At 31.9% G+C, this 15,475-nt stretch overlaps 1 protein-coding gene across 2 annotated transcripts in view; it reads right to left on the reverse strand.

The window, feature by feature from the left end:
* The window catches only part of LOC126884758 (1-phosphatidylinositol 4,5-bisphosphate phosphodiesterase epsilon-1-like), an 890,827-nt gene that overhangs the window by 92,622 nt on the left and 782,730 nt on the right, over window positions 1-15,475 (reverse strand). The window lies entirely within an intron of this gene.

Consider the following 15,475-nt stretch of genomic DNA (forward strand, 5'->3'; position numbering starts at 1 on the left):
TCACCCTGTGCCTAGGGACTAATTCACCCATTTCTCAAAAACGCACCCATTTAAATGGTAGCACTCCGCGGTTTTTTCAAATTTAGAGGTCTATCGACTATATGAGACAATAATATCCCGTTAAAGTTGTAGTTCTTTTAGCTCTCTTATTTTGAACATAATCAATAGCCTAAAGTAACCAACGGCACAAATCCAACTTTGAAGGGTAGGATAAGTAGAACCTAAATCTAAATTGTCAAAAAAATACGTAGTGACGCTGATAATTACACTCCAAAACGATCATTTACTGGACTATTTAGTGTATTCATGCACCGTTTATGACAACTTACAATTTTCGTCTGTATTTGTATAGAATAAAATAGAACGAAAATTAATAAACGATTACATCAAGTATTACATAGTATTATTCTATGAGATGCACAACTTTCTTCGTGCACTACTATAAGTGAATATATCTACAATTTTATTAATACATATCTATCAGATGGAAAACTTCATTTTCAATACTACATTGCTTAAAAAACGTTGCGTATGTATGAGTAAAATAATATAACAATAACACATTTTTACATAAATATTAGACGACAAGATGGGGCCCCTGACATATTGGGGCCCCCCGCAAGCTTCATGCTGCGGGGGCCTCTGTTACGCCCCTGGAGAAAACGTCACATAAACTTAATTTTAAAGTAAAATTGTGGCTTATTCCCGACAAAAATAGTAAATTGCGTTAAGATGCCTCAATAAAATAGCTTCAATACCGTAAAACATAGAACAATATCGTAAAAAATTGAGAAAATACCTCAGCAACTTTTGAGTGAAACTCGAAAGGATCAATTTCTACCAAAAAGGATTTCTTCGGAAGCGCGTAGCTCATATCGTCATATCTTATTGATATATCGCTAATTCACCTCTCGATGAGCCCCTGTAGCTGAATTACGTAAAAAGATTTAGAGGAATGGGTAGCTATTTGTACCGTTAACATAACTGACAGCCTTCTGCTGGTTTCTAATCCTCACCTGACAGTTTAATCGTAATGGCTGCTCATCCCGCAGATCGCCTTATTTCTTTAATCTGCGTTCTTATTTCCGTCTTACAATGATAAACCGAGAATATTAGCTCATTTTAAATGAGAAGCGTTTTTTTTCTACCTTTAAGGGCATCCAAAGTCCCATTTAACGACAATGTTAACATTATGTCATATAGCTCTGTAACCAAAGCACTTAGAAACTAAATTTTTGTTTTATTTTGAAATTACATATATTGTTTAGTCCCGCGTAGATTTTTGTAAAGTTAGAGCGAAAGAAACATTTATTTGAAATTTTTTTAAAATACTCTTACAAAAAAGTTTACTTCACTACGGCATTATAGATATTTTTCTTGTTTTGACTGTTTATCTGCTTGTCCGAGGCTACTGAATTTAGAAGCGTAATTGCTTTCCTGTCCTGAATATTTCGTTCTTTAATGGCTCCGTCTAGTGTCCGTCATTCGTGATTTTCATATCCAGGTATTTATATTCGTTACATTTACTGATTGTTTCTCCTCCATCTAGTATCAAGTCCTGCTGTGTGGTAGGGTAGCGGGTAGGAACTCCTTTAGATAGTCCTACCAGGGAAATGAATCAATCCCTGCCCTCCGTAGATTCCAGGGATTTCCTGACCCGGGAAACTAGTACTTGTTTAGGTACCCTTGTCCAGGGTTACGGATGGACCTGCGAAAATGGTTTAACTTAATCACTACCGGACTTTTCAGGGCAGCAGTCAACAAAGTCAGAATAGCCATGTTAGTGTCCAACATCCCTAACGGATAGGCACCATAAGAATAAGTCCAGGGTTACGGATGAAGACCACAACGGCAGCCATGGCGGAGAAGAAAGATCACCTTCGGTACGGTATGGATGGTGGCCGTGGCAACCCCTTGATTTAAGGGATTTATCTAGGATCAAAGGGGGGTAGATATAACTCCTCAGCCATAGTAAAGGCAACCTATCTAAGAGAAGGACTCTCTGATGTAAAATCCTGGTCCTCCAGGTTGGGGATTGAGGCATCGGTCTAACTCCTCGATACTCGGAAAAATAAAAAAAAAGAATTTGTCTACTTTGTACGCTCGTAAGAAGTTATACTTCTATTATATGATTTCAACGAAATCAATATACTTTAAACAGTTTATTTACATTTAGTTTAAATATTAAACTAATTTTAATACTTACTACTTTCCAAAATTTTTTTTTAACAATACCAAAAATTAAAGAAATAAAAGAATGAAACACACACAAATACATTGAAAAATGCCACAAAGAAATGATTTCTGAACAATAATTGTTGCCAAAAATTTTAATTAAATACGTATTTTCTGAAAAAAATTATATAATAATATACTTACAATCATAAAATGTATAAAAAAAATAAAGACTTGCATTGGGGCTCGAACCCGCTTCCCGTCGATCCCGCTGATCGAAAGTCACAGCGATTTCCCACTGCGCCACCTTCGCGTATATGTCATGTGTGAATATACACCAACTGAACGTTTACACCATATACATAACAACCTAACTACCCTCCTGATTAAAAATTGTTATTCATCTTTCTGTAGTTTCTTTTATATTTGTATTATCAATACACCCAAGAAGTCTGACCTATTTAAAAGGCCTAATTTTAGAAAAATTGGAGTTTAAAGAAAAACAATTTTTTTGGAATTTCCCATTTTTCACCTTTTACTTCAAAATATCTCCGAAAATACTGGAGATACGAAAAAAATGATAGAATACTAAATTGTAGCTTTTTTAACAGCTAAAATTTCCTTATGCATAGATTTTCATTACAGTGAACAGTTAGCGAGATATAGCTGTTTAAAACTTCTAATTACGAGCAAACACCCCCTTATTCGAGCCCTTTAAACCCACCCTAATTAAAAACTGAGGGATCTTACGGAATTTAGTTTACACAGTCTTATAACTCTCAAAAATCCTACAAAGTCATTTTTGAAAAAACTTTTCACCGCCAAAAATGAAGGAGATATGTTTATAAAACGATTTTTTTTTTCGAAAAATTCGGATAGTCCGCGTATGGATAATTTTCAATGTATGTATAATACCACAGAACCGGTTTGTATGCTGTAAGATGACTAAAAAACTATTTGTATTTGTACATATTTGTAAATTCGTATTTTTGTATAAATAAATGTTTTTGTAATTCTTTAATTCTACTTTTTTTTTCTGTATAGACCTATTAAAATATCTATTTATAAAAACTGTAATGTTATTATGGGTGATTTTTAAGGGTTGAAATATTATGATATTATATCCTAAAGTATAAAACAATCATTATTTAACCAATCAAAACCAAATTTTACCCATATTAAAGTTTACAATGTTTTTATATAATTTTTGACAATAAGGGTTAGTTTACACCCCTAAAAATAATCAACGCCCTTAAGCAGGATATATAATATAAAGTACAGGGTGAGATGATCCTAATCCCAAATTTTTATCTAAATCGATGCAAGCCGAAATTATCTTTGTAGCATTTGGATAAACGTAGCCTAATTTCAAGTTTTATTTGAGAATCACAAAGCAGTTTTTGATTTTTTCGAATGATTTTCTGGCCTGTTCTATTATCGATCTTATTTCTAGATCAGGATTTAGGCTGCTATCGATCCAACATCCCAAGTAATACTTCCCACGGAATTCTTCCTCATCTCTCTAATTAATGATTCTTTTGAGAAAGGTAAATTTCCAGAGTGCCTAAAGACGGCCATCATTATTCCTCTTCATAAGGGTGGTGAAAAATCTAATGCCTGCAATTATAGACTTATTGCATTACTACCGGTACTCTCCAAAATTATTGAGGGACTCATAAAAGCCCTACTTATGTCCTTTCTCGTTGATAACAAGATTTTATCACAAAATCAGTTCGGCTTTTTAAATAGTAAATGTACCACCGATGCCATGTTTTCTGCACCACATGAGGGTTATCAAGCATTAACAATAATCTGCACACTGCTACTGTTTTTTGTGAATATGCCAAAGCTTTTGATTGTGTAAATCACGACATTTTGATAAAAAAAAAACGAGATTTCTATGGAATTCAAGGTATTTCTTTGAACTGGTTTCAATCTTACTTGGATAATAGGAAACAACTGGTTAGAGCAAATGATACAGACTCTAGTCTCAAAAATGTTGTATGTTGGGTACTACAAGGTTCAGTATTGGGTCCTCTACTTTTCCTTATCTTTATTAATGACATCACTAGTTTAAAAATCGATGGAAAAGTTTTTCTTTTTACTGACGATACCAGTATCATTTGTAGCAACTCAAATATCGCAACTCTTCATGCTACTATAACTTCTGATCTACTCACAATAAAATCCTGGTTCGATTCTAATTTACTCTATTTCAACGTAGATAAAACAGTAGCATTATCCTATAAAGGAACTCTTCAACCCTTATCTCTTCATAACAGCCAGATCAGTATTGTTGATTCTGTAAAGTTTCTTGATATTTTTTTAGATAGCAACCTTAAATGGTCCCTTAATATCGATGTGCTAAGCAAGAAGCTATCCTCAGCTTGCTTTGCAATGAGATCTGTTTTGAAAGAAATGAATTTAGCCTCTTCCAAAATAACATACTTTTCATTGTTCGAGTCCCATCTTCGATATGGTCTGCCTTTTTGGGGTTTTGGTACAGCTGCCCAATCCGATGTTATTTTTAAATAAAAAAAAGAGCAATAAGATATCTGTTTGGCCTCAGAAGAACAACACATTGCAGAAGCTACTTCAAAAAGATCACAGGATTCTAACACTACCTTCTTTATATATTTTAGAAACTGTTTGCTTAATTCGTAAACATCTACATGTCTTTCCACCAAGACCTAGACATGACTATTCCACCAGAAATTCTACCTTTGACTTCTATTTACCGATCCCGTCCAGTGAGTTAATAAAGAAATCTATATTATATTCTGCAAAAAAACTATACAACCATCTCCCTCTACAACTTAAATCTGCAACATCCGTAAAATGACAAAAGCTTATTTATCTGAAAGACCATATTATTCAATAGCAGAGTTTCTTAACAAATAACTAAGAAATTACAGTATTGTTATGTATAAGTAGAATCTTAATCTATATTTGAGTGTCATATGCAGCAGCATAACTTATTAAATTACTTATTAAATTTCTTAAGGCATGTTACGCAATTTGCATTTTTTTTTAAATTTTGCAATAGATTGTTACTGGTTTTTATTTCACTTTATTATGTTTTATTTATATTGATGATTTATATAATTTTAGTAAATTGTATTTGTTATTGTTTTTATTTATGATTCTTGTCAGCTTTGTCTATAAAATTGTTAAATTTTTCATGACAATAAAGCATATGGTCCAAGAGCTGTGAGACATTTTTGAGTAGGTATTTTAGGCAACCTGAAAATTTTTCAGGTGACTCTTCCATGATAGCCTAATACAAAAATGCCGGTCTGGCTGGAAGGCAGTGGTTATTTTCCCCAAAAATCCCCCCCCCCCCCAAAGTTAAACAAAAGGGTAAAAATTGTTATTACAAAAAATATCATTGACGTGCCTTTAAAGTAAATTTAAATATTCAAATATAAAGAAAATAAACAGGCCAGGCGATTTGAGGGCGATTTTAACTCTGCAAAATACTTGCATGGGCGCCCCAGGATTATTTTCAGGGGATGCATCTGATCTTCAGAAGATTTCATCTGAATCTGTACATACTATTAACGAGTATAAAATACACAACTATACATGCATAACTATGTACATTCCTTCCGGACAGGGAGGTGCAATTGTTATTTTGACAGGGTATTTTTTAATATTAAAAATAAATATTCTAAAAAAGACAGTTTTTTTTTGGTGAAATTTTCCAACTGCCAGTTGATCAAACAAATTACGCGTGCATATAAATGAAAAGCGCTATAGATAAGCAGCAGTGTGAGAAAGAGCGTATACCGATAGCTGTTTGCGTCCTCTGTTGTAGCTGAGCGAGTCCGTTCCCTCGAGAAAAATCACGTGACCTGGCGTTATCCATGTTGTTGTTCCTCGAAACGTTAGAGTATTTATTATCATATATTATAGTTTTTTAAGTAACTTTTTCTTAATTAAAGGAAAATAATACGTACTATACAATAGATTTTGCAAATATGATAGAAAAAGACAAATTAATTATTATAAATATATAGGTAGAAAAGTATAAAACTATAAACTAAATTAATTCTGTTTCCGAATCTTGTACTTCTTCTTCAAACTCCTCAGCTGAGCTTAAATATTCATTCTCTTCTTCCACGTCAGACTCCCCTCGAGACTCAGATTCCTCTTCTACATGATCTGTAAATAGTTGTAATATGTATTTAGAATTAAATAAAAATTAATTAGTGATTAGCTAGCTGAGTTGTTACGTACTCTCCGTCCTTTTATACGGAGTCGAAGCCTGGACAATCACGGGCGCATCTGAAGAACGACTTGCCGTTGTTGAGATGCGGAGTTATCGAATAATGTTAAATATATCATGGACACACGTAATAAACACGGAAACATTAATAAAGATGAAAAAGGCAAAAGAAATACTCAACACTATGAAGGAAAGAAACATGAGCTACTTTGGTCTTACCTACACTAAAAAATAAAAACGTGATGTGATTGGTTATATAAGGAAAAGTATTAAGCATTGGTAATTTTTCATTAATTCTAAATACATATTACAACTATTTACAGATCAGGTAGAAGAATTTGAGTCCCGAGGGGAGTCTGACGAAGGAGAAGAGAATGAATATTTATTTTAGCTCATTTTTCTTTCCTTCATAGTGTTGAGTATTTCTTTTGCCTTTCTTTTGCCTGGAGAAAGATACCCTGTCAAAATAACAATTGCACCTCCCTGTCCGGAAGGAATGTACATAGCTATGCATGTATAGTTGTATATTTTATACTTGTTAATAATATGTACAGATTCAGATGAAATCTTCTGAAGTTCAGATGCACCCCCTGAAAATAATCCTGGGGCGCCCATGCAAGTATCTTGCAGAGTTAAAATCGCCCTCAAATCGCCTGGCCTGTTTATTTTCTTTATATTTGAATATTTAAATTTACTTTCAAGTCATATCAATGATATTTTTTGTAATAACAATTTTTACCCTTTTTTAAATTTGGGGGGGATTTTTGGGGAAAGTAACCGCTACCCTCCAGCCAGACCGACATTTTTGTATTAGGCTATCATAGAAGAGTCACCTGAAAAATTTTCAGGTTGCCTAAAATACCTACTCAAAAATGTCTCACAGCTCTTATACTAATATTTCTATTCTATTCTACTTTAAAAAATTATTCTGATTGAATTGCTTGTATTCAGAAAGAGGAAGAAGAAGAATCAGAATCTACCACTTCATTAATATCAATGGTTCAAACAGTTTTCAATTTTAAAGTACTAAACAAATAAAAAGAAAAACAATAGTAAACAAATAAATATAAGATAGGTAGATAATATAGAAATAAAAAGAAAAGAACAAGGAAATTAAAAGCAACAAATATGGTTTCAACATATTGAACAATTTAAACTACTCTTTTTTAAGAAAAATATTTTTCAGAATAAAATTTAGAAAACGGCATTCCCTTGGTCTCTTTTTTTTGAGCAGTGTATGTGACGCTAATTATTTATTTATGTATGTATGGCGGGGTGGCGAAAGGTTATGGATGATCAATACCAATTTCAAAAAGTAGGTCAAGGTCATTTCTGGTGGTGCATGAAAAGGTATCATTCCGGTGTACAGCCCTTTCTAACATATTGGTGTTTTTCCATCTGGATGAGTTTTTTTTAGGTACATCCTCGAATATGAATATCCAAGTGAAAAAACTTGTTAAAAATATTCTAGGGTTTGTCTTTGAAAAGTAAATGAAATTTGTTTGGATTAGGAGTTAGTTATTGCGAATGTTATAACATTAAAAGGAAACAGTAGCGATCAACAGGTAGCGAAAACGCGTTCCAAGATTGCGGCTGTAGTTTTGAATATTTTTTCGAGATATTTGGCACACGTATTCATAATATAATAAAGAATGGCGGTACAGAGCCCAATTTGAAAAATATATTAATATGTGGAAATTGCTCTGTAATTAAATACAATATTAAAAAAACGAGCCTGTACCGCCATTAAGAAGAACAAAAAAATACACTTTCTTCAAATAAACTTTTTTATCCGATGCCTAGATTTTGTGTCATTTTGGAACTACTAATGAAATAAAAAATTTTAGTAGTTCCAAAATGACACAAAATCTAGGCATCGGATAAAAAAGTTTATTTGAAGAAAGTGTATTTTTTTGTTCTTCTTAATGGCGGTACCGGCTCGTTTTTTTAATATTGTATTTAATTACAGAGTAATTTCCACATATTATTATATTTTTCAAATTGGGCCTTGTACCGCCATTCTTTATTATATTACGAATAAGTGTACCAAATATCTCGAAAACATATTCAAAATTACAGCCGCAATCTTGGAACGCGTTTTTACTACCTGTTGATCGCTACTGTATCACCTTAAGATGTAAATTAATTAACCATTTTATATTCATCGGTGGCACTTATACGGGTAATGGTCGTAATTTTTTAAAGAAAAAAATGGTACGCCACTGATATTATTTAAATAACAAAAAATAAAAACCTTATCTTGTAAAAGGTATATTTAAAATCCCTAAAATGGGCTGTATCACAACAAAACGTTTTCGGAATCAATATTCCATCATCAGTGTTATCACAGGTGTACATGCTTTAAGCCACCAAAATGTATGGGTAAAAACCCTTAAATTGCTATTAAACAGTTGGGTTTACATTATATTATCTGCTTTTAAAAGATGTTAAAAATATTTCCAGATTAACCCCTCGCATCACAAGACATGACATCAACCATATTGGTTGGGAGATTGTAGGTAGAACCTTACGTGGCAGAGTTTAGGTGACAACTGGCAGAGTTGCCTACAATTTCCCAACCAATATGGTTGATGTCATGTGATGCCAGGGGTTAATCTGGAAATATTTTTAACATCCTTTAAAATCAGAAAATATAATGTAACCCCAACTGTTTAATATCAATTTAAGGGTTTTTACCCATACATTTTGGTGGCTTAAAGCATGTAAATCTGTGATAATACTGATGATGGAATATTGATTCCGAAAACGTTTTGTTGTGATACAGCCCTTTTTAGGGATTTTAAATATACCTTTTACAAGATAAGGTTTTTATTTTTTGTGTTTTATGGTATACAGCCAATACAGGAATTTTTCCTTGTGATATATTTAAATAACAAACAATTTTTCAATTCCTCCTTTAATTTGTGACAAAAAATCTCTCCTGCCTGTTTTTTTATATGAACGCCGTTTTTATGCAAAAAATAAAACATTTTAACGCTTTAATAAAATGAAAATTACGCGTCAACATGTTTTACTTTTTTGCATAAAAACGGCGCCCCATATAACAAATAGTCAAGAGAGATTTTTTTCATACATTAAAAAATGAGAGATTTAAAAATGAATTTTAATTTGAATTACCTCAGAAGGGTAATATTTTTTCTTTAATAAAATTCAGACATTTACCCGTATGCACGCCAAAGATGAATATAAAATTCTTAATTGTATGTCAAACAAGCTGAAAATGCGAGCATTATCATAACGAAAACTTTATTTATTTACGTATTTTAATTCGTAATATGGAAAATTGCTATTATGAAAAGTAGTTTAGAATTAATAATTATGTTTTAATGTGCAAATATATCATTATAATTTAAATGTTATGAACTATAAAGGTAGTTTTCTCTTGATCTAAATTTATATTTTTATATACCTCGTATAAAATTAATAAACCTTTATATAATATGTTGGTTGCATCATAAATCTTAGAACATGAATAGCCTTTTATGAAGAATAACTTTTCTTCGTCAAATTAAAAATAAAAGAGTTATAAATGAAAATGTTGTTGGTATCCATAATTTGAGAAAAATCTTCAAATATTTTTTTCCATTAGAATTGCATATATCAGACCATAATTTTTTATACCAAACAATATTATTTCATATACTGTCGGTTCGCTAAACTCGGACACAACTGGCAAGTGATTTTAGTCAATATTCAAAAAAAAATTACTAATTAAATAATTACTAAATAATTAGTAATTTTGCCAATTTTGGCAAAATTCGCAAAAATTAAAAAAAATTACCTACTAAAATCACTAGCCAGTTGTATCGAGTTTAGCGAACCGACTATACAGGGTGTCCAGAAACTCTACCGACAAACGAAGACAGGAGATTCCTCAGATAATTTTAAGAGAATTTAACCACATTCACCTAGTCCGAAAATGCTTCCTAAGGGAGCTAGAGCTCTTTAAAGATGGCGTCTTGTAATTAGTTTTTCTTAAATACCTCCAGAACGCTTTTAGTTAGAAAAAACGGAAATTGGTACACATATTTATTTTCCAGAGATAAATCGATTCCATATATGGTGACTTTGGGTGGTGGTTTTGGGTGGGGCAATGGTTATTTTATCGCATAACTTTTTTGTCTTTAACCTTTAAGCACTTTTGATACTGGATTATTAAATTGTGAGGTATTCTAGTACTAAAAGGTACTCTTGCTTTAAGTCTGTAGGACACACCGTTTTCTAGAAAAATCGATTTGAAAATTATTCGTTTCCTGAATTTGAAAAAAATTTTGAAAATTAAAAAAAAAAAAAACGGTGTATTTTACCAACTTCACGCAAGAGTAACTTTTAATACTAGAATACCTCATAATTTAATAATCTAATGTCAAAAATCCTTAAAAATTAAAGACAAAAAAGGTATGCGATAAAATAACCGTTGATCTACCCAAAACGGACGCATATGACCGGTACTAGAAATTCACAATTAATAAAATCGATTCATCTCTGGAATATAAATAATTGTACCAATTTTGTGTTTTCTAAATAGTTTTTTTTATTGAAATTTTTTTTGATATTCAAACAACGAAAAATTTTCAAATCGATTGTTCTAGAAAACGGTGTATCCTATCGACTTAAAGTAAGAGTACCTTTTAGTACTATAATGCCTTACACTTTAATAATCCAGACTCAAAAGTGCTTAAAAATTGAAAACAAAAAGTTATGCGATAATATAACTGATACCCTACCCAAACGGACGCCTATGACCGGTACTAGAAATTTGCAATTAATGAAATCGATTTATCCCTGGAAGATAAATATGTGTACCAATTTTCGTTCTTCTAAATAGAAGCGTTCTGGAGATATTTAAGATAAACTAATTACCAGACGCCATCTTCAAATAGCTCTAGCTCCTTTAGGAAGCATTTTCGGACTAGATGAATTGGGTAAAATTATCTGAGGAACCTGACTTCGTTTGTCGGTAGAGTTTCTGAACACCCTGTATTTTAATTTCATAACAAATGGAACAGACCATTTATCATAAAGGGTAGGCAGTATACTCGTAAATATATACCTACTTTAAATGATTGCTTTTACAATATACTCAAAGTGTATTTTTGAACATCTTATTTATTTTATATAATAATTAAATTCACTATCAAATGTCATTGATGTTTTATTAATACTTAATTTAAAATTTAGTTTGACATTCACGAAGTGTCAAACTCAAATGTAAATAAACTATGCTTTGCTGAACAAATTGAGATTAAATAATTCAAAATAACCAAATATTGTTAAAATTATTCAAATTCATTAAATACAAAAGTCACATAATATAGGTACCTTGTTGTGCATTACGTCAATGGTTTTTAATTTCAAAAATAATTTATATAGTTAAGTACAATATATAACCTGAATTTACAAATAAATTAAAGGAATAAACGGTTTACTTACACAAGATTCGATATTTGATGTAAGATGTAAGAAGGTAGGTAATAAAATGATTTTTTTATAGTCACACAAAAATACGACAGCGCTTGTTCAATTCTGGAAGAGTAATGTCAAACATTTGAAAAACTACTAGACAATTATTACTAGTCTACTCGTAACTTATTGAGATTGATGTTTAGCTTTTTGAAAAGTAGCCTACTTCCTAACCAACCATTTGAGCTGACGTTTAGTGCGTCGGTAGGAAATAACCGGATTGTGACGTCACATTTTAGATTTTGAGGTCGATTATCTCGAAGACGGTTAGAGATATCGGAATGCCGTTTTCAGATTTGGATTCAGAAGGCAAAACTACATAAGAATCCATCAATACACCTGCTCTAAGTGTTGCAGGAGTGGTAACGCAATAACACACAGACTTTTGCAAATTTATAAACGAAAAGTTTTCGTTGAAAATGGACAATAACTGCCTCTTAAAAGTCAGCACATTTCATTTGCATATGTATATCAACCGGTTTCGGGGCAATAAATAAATCGTCAGTTTGTAAGAAAAATTTCAATACTCCGTATCTCGGAAACGATGCATTTGCAGACATAGGTTTATATAACAATCTGCCATTATTTATTAATGGAGAATTTCCCCTTAAGAAGCAACAGGAAGTAAAAAATGATGAATGAAAATAAAAAACATGAAGAAACATTGGTGATGGGGTTGATTGGAGATATCAAATCAAAGGTTGACAGGGGTCAGCTGAATGAGATCGTGAGAAACATCTGCTTAGGGGAAAGAAACGATAGAGGCGATAGACTTAGACGTTTCTCCAGGAATACCTGGTGGTAAGTAATACGCTCTTCAAGCTCTCCACTCTTTGAATATAGACATAGGAAATCACCCGCCGACTCACTTGAGAACATAAGAAATCCGATAGATGATAAAATAGCTGTACTAACAAGATATAAAACCATAATAAAAGCATAAAAAATGTACTCTGGTGCGGTATTCTCACGGACCACAATCTGCTGATATGTAGAATGGTCTTGAGATCAAAACGACTCGAGAAAAAATCTGATTTTAACACAATTATTATTGATATAAAAATTGAATCCAGCACAAGCTATCAGACAAGGTTTCAAACAAGGATGTACACTGTCTCCACAGTTATTTAACATATATGAGGAGCATATTCTGAGAAGAACGCTTTTCGAATGAGAAAAGATAACACAGCCCTTCTTGCAAATAGTCAAGAAGTATTAATATATATGATGCGACTGGTTGACACGAATGTCAAATATTTGGTCTGCAGTTAAACATATCAACGTCAAAGGTCATGGTAGTGGATATACATACTACATAACAATCATCCACACATAACCACAATTGACTGGTTTGTGGTTGTGAGCCATACTTATATCTAGGATCATTGATCATTAACACAAGGTTAGGTTATACAGGAAGAAATACAACGTAAAAAAAATCAATGAGAAAATCCCAGTAGCTGGCTGTATACCATAATTCAAAAATCATACAGAAGTAAAAACCTTAATTTTTGTACAATGGTATAAAAAAGTTTATTAAAAACTATTACAAGTCATCCAAAAGGATTTGCAAAACGTTTTCAATCTGGATCAGATCATCCTCAGTGCCTAGAACGAAGTATTTCCACGTTAGAATGAATGCAAAAGGTTAAAATTGTGACTAGTTAAAGAAAAATGTGGTAATACTTACGTTCTGCTTAGTACATGAAACTAGATAGGTTACATCGATAATTATGGTTTACATAATAGTTATATGATATTTATAGCGACTCCAAGTCGATGTTAAAAGATTAAATGTGTTAGGAGTGCTCAAAGGGCAACATGGTTTCCTCCTCGATAAGAACTTGTGGTTCTTGCCAGTTCAATGGACAAAGACCAACAAAAGTGAAGGAGATGACAATCTAATTATCAGACCGAAGTGACATGACAAGACAGGTAGTCAATTTTTGGTTATGAATTTCAAATTATTAGTGTTGTTTAAAATTTGGATTATATATTAGTAACTGATAAAAGTGAAATTTAAATTATAATGAATTAGATTTTATTGTAAAAGTCTAAAAGGCAACTCTCTACTCTCTGTTACAGAAAGAACTGTTGTTAGCGTTAGGTTGATAAAATTACTAGTCATAGTAGAGTCAATGACGTCATTGGTGACAATTTTGAGAAAGAAGACCAAAAATTTGATTTAGTTTGAAATAAAAGAGAAGAAAATTAAATTTAATAATTAAATTTAATTTAATAAATTTAAATTTAATAAATTAAATAATTTTCTTCTCTTTTATTTCAAACTAAATCAAATTTTCGTCTTCTTTCTCAAAATTGTCACCAATGACGTCATTGACTTTACTATGACTAATAATTGTATCAACTTAACGCTAACAACAGTTCCTTCTGTAACAGAGAGTAGAGAGTTGCCTTTTAGACTTTTACAATAAAATCTAATTGATTATAATTTAAATTTCACTTTTATCAGTTACTAATATATAATCCAAATTTTAAACAACACTGATAATTTGAAATTCATAACCAAAAATTGACTACCTGTCTTGTCATGTCACTTCGGTCTGATAATTGGATTGTCATCTCCTTCACTTTTGTTGGTCTGTGTCCATTGAACTGGCAAGAACCACAAGTTCTTATCGAGCAGGGAACCATGTTGCCCTTTGAGCACTCCTAACACATTTAATCTTTTAACATCGATATAAATATATAAATATCATACAACTATTATGTAAACCATAATTATCGATGTAACCTATTTCAAAAAGTTGCTAGTTTCATGTACTAAGCATAACGTAAGTATTACCACATTTTTCTTTAACTAGTCACAATTTTAACCTTTTGTTCATTCTAACGTGGCAATACTTCGTTCTAGGCACTGAGGATGATCTGATCCAGATTGAAAACTTTTTGCAAATCCTTTTGGATGACTTTTAATGTTTTTTAATAAAACCTTTTTATACCATTATACAAACGAAGTTTTTACTTCTGTATGAAATACAACGTAGATATGCTCTAGCAAACGTGGAAGGACTTTCAAATTTCACGAATTCTAAAAATGAGGTTGATCAACTGTTTAATATTCCCATATTCCCAATACTGACACACGAATGTGAATCTTGGACATATGACAAGAGGAAAGAAGAACGATAGATGCCACTGAAATTTTCTGTTGGAGAAGAATATTACTGCAGTAGCATTAGAACACTCTGTATAAAAGATGCTTGGATTTAGTAACTCTGAGTAACATTGAAATTTCATGCATGTTATTATTTAAAGGTGTATATAAACAATAACCCTGGCGATATACCTAGATGATGGTAGTAAGTAATTATTAATTTAAAGGCGAATGCGATATGCTTGGGCTAGGTCGTTACTAATTATTGTTGATGTTTATACTCCTAGTTAGAGTACCAGTAAACAAAGTATATTGTAATCAAATTAAAGTCGTAAAAAATGAATTAAGGACCAAAGCTCCCCAAGAAGATGTATCTACCACATTACAGGTATATGCAAAAGACCTCGACATCAGTTAAAAGAACTAACCAGAGACGGACACTAAAACTACTAATACACAACATCACGATG

The sequence above is a fragment of the Diabrotica virgifera genome, chromosome 5, assembly GCF_917563875.1.
Source record: "Diabrotica virgifera virgifera chromosome 5, PGI_DIABVI_V3a".
Classification (NCBI taxonomy): Eukaryota; Metazoa; Arthropoda; class Insecta; order Coleoptera; family Chrysomelidae; genus Diabrotica; species Diabrotica virgifera.